General features: G+C 53.0%; 1 protein-coding gene across 1 annotated transcript in view; it reads right to left on the bottom strand.

Annotated features, from left to right (window-relative positions):
• Window positions 1-819: 819 nt before the first annotated feature.
• The window catches only part of RBM19 (RNA binding motif protein 19), a 70,793-nt gene continuing 62,569 nt past the window's right edge, over window positions 820-9,043 (bottom strand). The window contains exon 24 of the mRNA XM_026859820.1: window positions 820-1,216. The gene's annotated coding sequence lies outside the window, so the exon portion shown is untranslated. The remainder of the gene's footprint in view (window positions 1,217-9,043) is intronic.

Raw genomic sequence — 9,043 nt, 5'->3', positions numbered from 1 at the left:
GTGTCCTGCATGACCCCAAGTCTATCACATGTGGTTCCCTGCTGCAGCTGCCAGCGTGAAAATCAACACTTGGTCCTCAGCAGTACGAGGGCTTTGCTCCTCCGAGTCCCACTGACCTCTGTGGATGTTGCAGATGCTGATGTCAAGGGGTCCCTAGAAATCTCACCCCATAGCCGAGATCCCAGGCCAGACCAACTGAAGTGCTCAGCCCTGACAGAATCAGCAGCATTTTTGTAGATTCAGGCTCAAATTAAGCTCACATGAGAAAACCAATCTGGACACACAACCAGAGAGATGCATCACCCTGGGAGGTCTGATGCCACAGGCAAATCTGAACAAGGGGCTGCTCCTGGGGACATGAGGCAAAAGGCAGAGCTCACCATGGCAGTGCAGAGATAGAGATTTTTTTTTTAAAGGTATGCGGTTCTCAAAAAGAAAAAAAAAGGCCCTGTGTTTGCAGCCAACACGTGTAATCTGTTGCAGCCCTTGTCAGACAAAACAGTTTTGCCGTAAGACAGCGATTCCCAGAGGGGAAAGGGGCGAAGTGAAAATACTTTATCAGCTGCGTACATATGTAAAGCGGTACCCTGGTTGAAAAGCAAAGCCTCTTTCCCTTTGAAAGCCGGGAAGGGAGAGACGGGAGGCGATTGCCTGAGAGCGGGGACAGAAATGACACAGGCACAAAGCCGAACGCAACAAACCCCAGGCCTTCCTCCTAAAATATGCTTATCTACCCATCAGACCAAAATAACTACCTAGCTGTGCTGAATATGTATTAAACAAACAAATCCAAACAAACCTGAGATGTGACTCAGTTTAGAAAACTCTTAAAATACATGTGTGTTTTTTAATGTACAGAAATTATCATTTAATTCAGACATTAAGAGCAGGTTCTGCTGGAGTCCCTGGGGTCAGCAGGGGAAGTGCCCATCTTCCCAAGTTTCTGTGCCACCAGGCTGGGCGGTTGCTGAGATGAGGGGAATCACATCCCTGCCCGGATTTAAGAAGCGATCCTCAGGCAGAAGCCACCGTCAACAAGGGCTCTTCTTCCCACTCCGAATGCAAGGTCTGTTTAAGAGGCTGGGAATAGAGACCTGGACGCACGGCATAAATCAGCCCTCAGGTGCACAGGACAAGTGGACTCCTCTGGCAACAAGTGTGCTGGCTGCAGAGTCCCTGGCAGAGGCTTCTCCCTCTCCATCCATTAGCGAGAGACCTGAGAAGATAGAAAAAAAAAATTAATGCCACGTAGCAGCTCCCTGCCACAGCTGGTGAGACAGTGAGGGGGACTCGAGCACTCTGCTGCCGGGCTGGGGGACAGAGTGCCCCGCTCCATCCTGGGCACGGCTGGCTATTCCCGCGGGATGAGAGCCTGGGGAGGGGATGAGATGCCGGGCGCTTCCTATGAATTCAGATGAACACAGGCAGGAGGGAGGTAAGAAACGGGATGGGGGAAGGAACCGGAGAAAAGAAAGGAGAGAAGGAGAAGAAAGGGAAGGAGAAGAGGCGGTGGGGGGAGAGGTAAGGAGCACGCGCGCGTGCCCATCTGGGCGATGCATCACATTGAAATTGTCCCGCATTAAAAATTCACCAGCCAGTGAATTTTCAAGGGATTTGTAGTAATTAGATGACAAAATGCTGGCAAATCTCAGGCTTGCCAAAGATGTTACTCAGGGGTCAAAGACTCGACACTTTTGGCTGGGTAATTTGTAAGTGTCAATCACACTCAGCCATCAGAGAGAAAGGAGAGATCTAACGGCTGAATCCTAACGAAGTCCAAGGCTCCTGCCTGCCATCGCCCTGCCTGCTCTGCCCCCGCCACCCCCCTCCCGCCTCACGCAGCCGCACTCGCTGCTGGGCCCGGGGCTCCAGGCACAGCAGCTAAACATAGAGTGGGGAGGGATTTTTTTTAAATTTAAAAGCCCCCAACTTCCAGATTTCATTTGTCAGCCCCAGTTTCAGGTGGGAGGAGTGCCTGCTCTAGTTCGCAGCTGCCCGCGGGTGATGAGCCTGTCCCGTTTACCCTGCCAGGGGTGGGGGGTAGGATGGCGAGCTGTGACCCCCTGGGGCGAGCCCTCCACAGCCCTGCAGCGGGCCACAGGCGTGTGGTTTTCACTGCTTCTCCTGACATGTGCTTAAAATTGCTCCTGGGACAGTCCATCCTCCTGTTTCCTGCGGCTTGCTTAGCCCAGGCTGACTCACTGGGCTGGGTTCAACTGAAAATGAAATTAAAACAGCTCCTGCCTGCAATCTGCCTGTTTCTGCCTCCCCATCAGGTGTTACGGAGCCTCTGGAGCCACCAGCACCACCGCACAGGTTGTCTCTGCCTGCCTCGGCTCTGTCAAAATAACCTGGGTTGGCTCAGACACCAGTGGGACGCTCCCAGCCCTGGGCGGTGGCAGCCCAGGGGGTGGCCATGCCAGCAGAGTGGCTAAAGGGGGGGTCCCGCTTTGGGCACACCCACCCAGAGGAGAAAACAAATTAAAATACTCTTAAGTCTCCAACATGGGGCTCAGGCAGGGCTCAGCTTTGCCTAGGCTTGGCAGGAGGGATGAGGCTGAGGTTAAGCCTGGGCTTTGCTGCTGGGTTTCTCAGGGCAGGGTGGACCCCACAAAGGCAGGGCCCCATGAGGATGGCTGCCTGGAGACTTAGTGTATGGCCGGGACAAAGATCTCTCGTGGTGCTTTTGGTGCAGCTTTATTTTGCATTTTGTGGTCTGATTTCTAAGCTGATGAAGTAGAAAACCTTTGGACTGATCAGAGGGCAGCACCAAAGCACTTCTCCAGCCCCTCAGCATCAGTGGGATGGCTGCTAACATGGGCTACACTTAACTCTGAAAAGATTTTAGGTCACCAAATGCTGGAAGAGGCAGGAGCATGATTTCCCCTCCATCTCTCGTGGCTTATAAAGCTGTCCTCATTACACCTGCTAAATCCCACCTCTGGTTTTGGGCCGTGAGGGATGGTTTAAGCTGTAGGAAAGGGACAGAGGGATGCGGGGGGGCTCCGGCCACCTTCTCTGCAGTGCTGCAGCTGCTGGGGCACTGAGTGCATCTGTCACACCCCAAGGAAAAACACTCCAAAACCACTTTCCAACACACTTAAATAATCCAAGACACATGGTGAAAAAAAAAAAGAAAGGTTTGTTTGCTATGTGCCACCCAGAGTGCTAAATTTTGCGAGCGTCCTCAATTCAGCAGCACAGGGAGGGGAGGGGTGTGGAAGGGCAGGAGGAAAATCGCCTTTGGCCAGAGTTGCTGCGGTTTATTTCGAATCCATTGCGATTCCTTGCTGTAGGATAGCGGGACTGTAATATCTGGTAACTCAGCCAAGTGGCAGCATGGTGCTCTCCAGCCATCGCACTGCCCTATATAAGGGAGCTAAGGGGACTGTAAAAGTGGCTGTAGGTTTCTCCTCAATTTAAAAAGTCATTTAGCAGCTGCAAAACACAGCCTGGCAACAGCCAGCCCTCGGAGGGGCATCCTTCCTCCAGCTACTCATCAGCTGCATTTTGAGCTTCTATTCTGCGTATTTAAATAGCCCAAATCACAGACCGAGATCCACAGAGGTGTTTTTCCATTTTTTCCACTTTTTTCTTTATCTTAACTTTATCTAGCATCATCTTAAGATGCTGCTAGAGGACTATTTGTTGGGAAGCAGCTCTAGGGCAGATCTGTTCTAGGGAAGAACTGTGACCTCCTGAGCACCCATTGCTGCTGCTCCATCCAGCATCCGGCACTTGGGAGCCATTTCCCACGAGCAAGGGGTGCCTGTGGGGCAGCAACTCCTCCCTGTCAGAGCCTGCTGCCGGCAGATGAAGACCAAGAGCCACCTCACGGCACCTGAACGCAGCTCCTGCCACTGCCTCACTCGCTCTCGCAGGAGAAAATTAACCAGCAGACAAAGCAAAATCTGAATGAACATGAAGAAAAGCATTTTTCCCCCCAGATCACCTCCCCTGACACATGCTGCAGACCTCTCTCTTACTTTCCTACTCTTACTCCCCTTGACAGGTAGCACCGTGTGCGATGACTGTCCCAGCACCTTTGCTAAGCCCCGAGCTGGGGATGTCACACGTGGGGACGTGACGTCACCGGCTCCGTTCCCTCCGCTCCAGGTGGGCTGTGGGGCAGAAGCGCTGGCAGGATGCACGGGCCAGGCGTGCTCATGCCCCTCAGCCCAGCACGGTCCTGGGGCTGGAAGAGAGAGCTGAGCCTAATGCCGTGGCACTAGTTACGGACTGTGGAACGTAGGGTTCCGTGCCCCTGCGGGTCTGTGCGTGGCCGCCGGTGCCCCGTAGCAGGGGAGGTTGGCCACCACCGTCCCTTCTCCGGGGTCCTCCCCCATCGCTGCTCTCTGCTCTTCTCACTCTAGCTCTGGCATCACTTTCCGTTTTTCACCGATTCAGGTCACACTGTGCACACACCCGCCTCAGCCAATGTCTGTTCATATTCTCTCTGCCTCTCTTCCTAGCTCCAGTTTGGGGTGAAAGCCTTCCTTATTAGCCAATTTGGATACCTATTTACTGTGAATTACTGAGCCTGATTATTATTCATGAATGGCTAAGTCTGAAATCTCAAGCTCCTGCCATGCGATTTCTCTCCCTCTCCAATGCATATATTTAGGGAAAACAGGAGGCAGCGTGTCTCAGTCACACGCAGCCACGTACTGGAGAAAGGAAAGCTGCACACTGTCTTCTCGCTCTCCTGTTTTATTTCCCGGTGAGGAAGGTAGTGGTGGAAGCTGGAAGGTGGTGGTGCCAAACGCTGGTCAGATCAAGGGTAAGGTCCAGACATGCCGTAATATTAAGGAGAAGCTCATGCTCCCCAAATCTCCAGGCAGCATCCCAGCCAACTGTTCCCATGGGTGGCCACAGCTGGGGTGATGCCAGTTTGCTGCTGTCCCTTTCCTCGACAGGGTCCAGCTGCTTGGGAGTCACCTCGGCTGTGGCTGAGCCCAGCTGTTCGGTGGCAATCAGTTACTCAGGGGTGACTTGTGTGATCCCTTAGACACAGTCAGAATATTTTAACACAGGCTGCAGGGAAGGTAAAGGAGCTCTCCATGCGAGGTGGGGAAACGACGGGGCAGCAGCATCCCTTGGCTAATCCTCCGGCAGGGGAGAAGCAAACAGGGTTTGCAATTGCAAAGGGCTGGTGGAAGGAGGAAGGGAGACAATTAGGAGCTGAAGAAAAGCAAGCCCCGACTGCCAGCTAAAACAGGAGTTAGCAGCACACCTGCACACCCAGCAGGGAGCCGGGCTGCTCCCGGCAGGGATGTGGGAATGGGCACGGCGCACAGCTGCTCCCACCTGTAGGTCTGCACCGTGCTTTGCAAATGGGGAAACCGAGGCAGGGAGGGAAGGTCTCCGCGGGGGAGCATCGCTCCACCAGCAGCACACCCGCCTTCACACTGCTTCTTCCATCTCAAGGGAGCAGCAACCAAAGCACTGTTTTTTTTCAAGCCCGAACCCCTCCTGTGTGTTTCCTGTCACATCTAGCTCAGGAAGACAACTTCAAGCATGCACAGACACCACAACTGCCTCTGCAAGCAGACAAGCAAAGCTGGTAGAGATGCTGGGGAGAAGGGGATGGCTGCCAACACGAACAGGCAGACAGAAAGGCTTGAGATCCCAGAGCTCCTGCCTGGAGCCGGCAGCTGGGCTGGAAAGCAGCAAGCACGACGCAGAGGGGATGCGAGCTCTTCTTGCAGCCCTGGCAAAGGGCTGGTGAATGGCATCTACAGTGCCTGCTGCGAAGAGAGAGGCTTGCCTGGCCCTTCAGCACTTCCCAGAGCCCCCCTCCATGGGGCACACCTGGGAGGAAGACTTTGCAAAGGCAAGACAGGACTAAAGAAATGAGAAGAGCTGATATTCATGATCTAATGCTGTAGGCAGGATCAGTGCGATGGGGATGAAAAGAAACCACCCACGGCTGGGCAGAGGGATGGGGGCACATTGTAAGCAGCAGCAGTTCAAGCCTGCAGTTCAGGAAAACAACAGCTCCTGGAGCGGGATGCTACCTGCCTGCCCATGCCTGCACTGAGTCCCCTGCCTCCTCCCGTGGGACAGTGAGAAAAATAACAGATTGTGGTCAAGAGTTTTCCAAAGGCGATGATAAGTCACTTTGAGCAATCAAAGAGGTCAGCAGTGCACAGCCTGGCTCTGGGAGCAGTGGGAAGCATCGCTTGGCAGAGACACCCAGTACTGGACACAGAGGGAGTCGCAGCACCCAGCAAAACCAGGGCCCGCTGGATATCCTCTCTGTCTTGACTTGCTTGCTGTCCCCTTAAGTAGATAACAGCCCACACAGGCCTCTGGCAACAGGCAGCAATAAAGTAAAGCTAGTTTTACATTAAAACCCGTTAACCCTCTAATTCAGTAAAAAGGCTGCATTTGAATAATATCCTAATCCAATTCCCGAGCCGGCCCTGGGGAGGGGGATATGGCTGGTGCCTGGGGAACAGCTGCAGCCGTCACAGCTCCCGCTGCCGTCCAGCTCACCAGGGTCTCGCCCCAGACAAAGCCACCACAACCTGGCAAAACCCCCTCTGCAGACCCCACAGGGACTCTGCACTGTACCCCAGGGCTTGCAGGAGACAGGACCGAGCAAAACCCACCAGTTTCAGTTCTCTGATGGTGTGAACATGTGTCTTGCACCCCCCACATTGCTTGGAATAACCCGCGCAGCCCCCGGGATGGCCGTATCTCCAGCTCTCGCCTGCAGAGATGTGTCCTCGGTCCAGGGCAGAGGCTTGGAGATGGCTGTTCATCCCCTCTGCCATAAGCACAGCCTGGATGCAGCACGCCCACCCCAAAAAAGACACCCAGAGCAGATGAGCCTCCCCCCCTATAAGTGCCCAGATCTCCCCAGGGAGCACAGGGCAGCTGAGGGGTGACCAGCACACCCAGTGACACCGGCCCTGCAGTGTCAAGAGCCAGCAAAATGAGGGGACCAGGGCGACAGCTCGTCACAGCCCAATTACAACAATTAGTGTGCAATCGTTTGTTATAGATTTCTGAATAATAGTTACCACTAAAGGAAACTATTATCACTCCCAAATAAAATAAGCGTATTGCGATGGTGTTCAGCTGGAGAAGCACCGCCAAGGTTAAGGACCGGTGGGAGGCTATATCCCAGGTTTAACTACATGGACAGTTAAGAGAGTTTGCATTATTTTATCATTAGGATTGTTTCAGATTGGGGGAAAAAAAAGGCAGTGGGGAGTGATGAATTTCCTGCAGACCTACTTAGGCATTCATTTTAATTCAGGGTAATTAGCAGGTATATGCTCATTTTCAGAAAATTCCCGTTAAAACCCACTGTAATTTTAGGGGTGCAATGTGTGGGTTTCTCAATACGTACAAAGAAGTCAAGTCTTTGCTTGCAGAGTAGGAATTAACTCAAACTGTTCTCCAGAGCTGCGATCAGCACTTTCATAATTAATGTACAGGCACATATATCTGTATACACATACACAGCCCCTCCTGTACACATCAAACAGATTTCCTTGATACCAAATTGCCTGAAAAATTAACCAATGTCAAACTGCTCAACAAGATAAGTATCATTAAGGGAAAAAGAAAAATCTTCATTATGTTTGAAGGTACAGGGGGAAAAAAAACCCCTCATGAATGTTTTCTAGCCTGTTTCCAGACCGGGAAATAATACGTTTTAAAACATATCAAAGGGTTAAATTAATTTTCATTAAAATTTAAATTTGAGAAGGCTCCCTCTCTTCTTTCCTCCCTCCTCCCCCTTTGAACGTTTGACTGGCAACCATTTCATATTTCAATCTCGGCAGAACAAATTGAATTAGATGTTGAAACCAAACTCTGCTCTGTTCTCTAAAGCCTACATGCTCTGCTTGCGCTAATCCTTTTCGTCGCTGCTGCAGACCTCAGAGACGCTCAGCAAGAAACCGGCCCTGCCACAAAAGACAATGAGGGGAGAGGGGGAAAAAAAAACAACCCAGGAAAAGAAAAAAACCCCAGGAAAATCCAACCCCAACCTGCAACCCCACAAAGCTTCGCTTAAATCGTGTGCTGGGTGCTACTTGGGCCTGGAAGGGATCCTGTCGGGCTTCTCCGTCCTCTCTGCCAGCTGTCGGCCGTGCTGAGTGCTGCTGGTTGGTCCTTCACCCCCGGGATACTAAAGCCCCATTTCCCCATGGTGACACCCCCAGTGCAGAGCTGCCCTGGGACCAGCAATGGGTCCCGCTGCTGCCTCCCCCTGTGCTAGTGCAGATGGTGAATGTGACAGCGAGCAGTGGAGGGAGTGGGAATGGGAATGCCACAGATGAATGTTGGGCAAAAAAGGAAAAAAAAAAGAGATTTTTCTCCCTCCCTGGTGGGCTTGTTACCATTTCATCTGACCCCCTTTGGCAGCACTGCTCCGACAGCCGTGCCTCAGTTTACCCAGCATCCACTGAGCACAAACACCTGCCAGCTGTGGGGCAGGGCAGATGTGCTGGAGCTGCACTAAGGGGTGAACATTTTACACCACAGCACTACAGACGTTCTGAAGGGGCACCCCTGAATTCTGGGGGTCTGGCCCCTGAGCCCCACAGCAGGAAAGCCCAGTGTTGGGGGCTGGGGAGCTGCTCAGAGGCAGCAGAAGGGCTCCTGAGCTGTGGCACGGTTTGGGGGACCGGCACAGGGGCGCAGCACTCAGGCTCTTTCTGGGGGTCCACAAAGAGCTGGGGAGCCTCGAGCCCACTGGTGCCAAGCCCAGGGCCCCATGGGGGGGTCTGGTTTTGGAGAGCTTTGCAGAGGAGCTGGGCCAGAATGCATCTGAAAGCTCTGGGTTTGCCTGGCCTCCGAGCAGTGCTGTCTGTCCTGTCCCTCCTGCACTGCTCCATCCCTCCCCAGCTCCATCCCTGCCTCCATCCCTCCCCAGCTCCATCCTCGGGCTAGCTGTTGGAGAAGGTGTTAACAGCACGTACTCCTGGAGGCATCCTTAAATCAGAGCTGCTCCAAGGGAACAAATGTTATCTCGAGGCCCCGGCACTTACTGCAGACACACTGCATGAAGCAGGCAGTTATTTAA

This window comes from Athene cunicularia, assembly GCF_003259725.1.
Source record: "Athene cunicularia isolate RWA chromosome 15 unlocalized genomic scaffold, athCun1 chr15_part1, whole genome shotgun sequence".
NCBI classification, from domain to species: Eukaryota; Metazoa; Chordata; class Aves; order Strigiformes; family Strigidae; genus Athene; species Athene cunicularia.
This window is presented reverse-complemented; position numbering and strand designations above follow the sequence as displayed.